We start from the raw sequence: 1,785 nt of genomic DNA, 5'->3' as shown, positions 1-1,785 counted from the left end.
TTTATGACAATATATACAGTATATATATATATACTGTATATATTGTCATAAAAACATGAACAAATCTTCAGAGCCAAGTCATGAACATGACCTCAAATTGATAAAACATCCAGAATTATTCTCCAATAATTTACCCTTTATTGATCTCATAAAAGCGTAAAAGTAGCATATTGTCAATATTCATCTGTTTCTGTTTCGACTTTGTTCCTAGTCCACATTGACAATTTCTCTTATTGACAGACAAATATCTTTAACAAAACTTTTATTGAAAAACACTCAATACACAATAGACATTTTTGAAATAAATCCAAACATATTTGTGTAAACTTAATTTCACCTTACAGTGTCAAAAATGTTGTATTCATGAGACTTTCTTTCCTTCAAGCCATAAGTCCCTTAAAGACGAGTTGGCTCACCTTGAGAAACCAAGCTCCTTAAAGGAGTTAATCGCTCTTGCCATCCAGTTAGACAACCTACTAAGGAGTACGAGATGAAGCTGGTCGGAGAGATCTCTGCGACAGCCGGCCCTCCCTTTCCCTGAGCAAGTTTCTCCTCGGCCCATTGCTTCTACCATTTCTCCCACAGAGCCTATGCTGATAGGCCGGGTTCACCCCAGAGGAGAGGCAGCAACTCATAGAGCTAGGCAGTTCAGCTAGACTTAGACTTAGACTTAGACAGTACTTTATTGATCCCTTGGGAAGACTCCCTCCGGAAATTAAGGTTACCAGCAGCTTACAGGGCAAAAAAGTATAAGGTTAAATTAAGATAAAATTAAGCAACAAAAAAGTATTAAGTTAAATTAAATTAGGATTAAGCATAATGCAAATACAAATAAATATGGAGTTCACATTTAACAGAAAATATAAAAAAAATACAAGTGTTGCTACTCCTTCCCTCTTCCCCCTGTCCTGTGTCGCCTCGAGGCATTGTACAGTCTGATAGCGTGGGAGACAAAATAGTTCTTAAGTCTATTAGTCCGGCACTTAGAAAGCAGCAGTCTGTCACTGAACAGGCTCCTCTGGCTGCAGATGACGGTGGCTGTTGTTGTCCATGATGTCCATCAGTTTATTCAGTGTCCTCTCCTCTGCCACAGTCACCAGAGAGTCTAGCTTCCTGCCGAGCGTGGAGCAGGCCCACCTGATCAGTTTGTTCAGTCCGGACGTGTCCTTCTTGGATGTGCTGCCTCCCCAGCACACCACGGTGTAGAAGAGGACACTGGCAATCACAGACTGGTAGAACATATATAGTAGTTTGCTGCAGATGTTAAGCTATGCTGCTTCTCTGCAGAACTTTATCAGAGCCTGCCAAGAATGACAAAAAGGGAAAGATCGGGTCTGCTGTAGTGGGGAAACCAGCGGACCCAGCTGAGTTTTCATCCCCCTCGTCCCCATGTCTTCCAACGTCACCCCGCCTCTGTCTAAGAGCGACTATTTTAACGGATCATGACAGTCCAATCCTCCTGGCTTTAGCTGGCTCATCAGGCCAGAATCAAAACAGTGCCGCTACCCACGCCACTCCAGGTTTCCGACCGTGATGGGGAAAGCCTCCCTCAAGTCACATACCAGACTAAACCCCTGGAGGTCATAATCATAGGGAGCTAACCTCCTTCTTCATTTATGGCATTTTTTTTTGTAAAAACGAAGCTGAATCTTTACCTCCACACCAGCCGTACGATTTACAAAAGTCTATTAGCGCTTTACCAGGGGATACAGTCGGATCGCCGCCCCACTGAACACTCTCTCATCCCCTAAAACCAAATTCACTTGGGGCTCTGATGCCAACTCT

This window comes from Cyprinodon variegatus, unplaced genomic scaffold (assembly GCF_000732505.1).
Source record: "Cyprinodon variegatus isolate N-32 unplaced genomic scaffold, C_variegatus-1.0 Scaffold1124, whole genome shotgun sequence".
Taxonomy (NCBI): Eukaryota; Metazoa; Chordata; class Actinopteri; order Cyprinodontiformes; family Cyprinodontidae; genus Cyprinodon; species Cyprinodon variegatus.
This window is presented reverse-complemented; position numbering follows the sequence as displayed.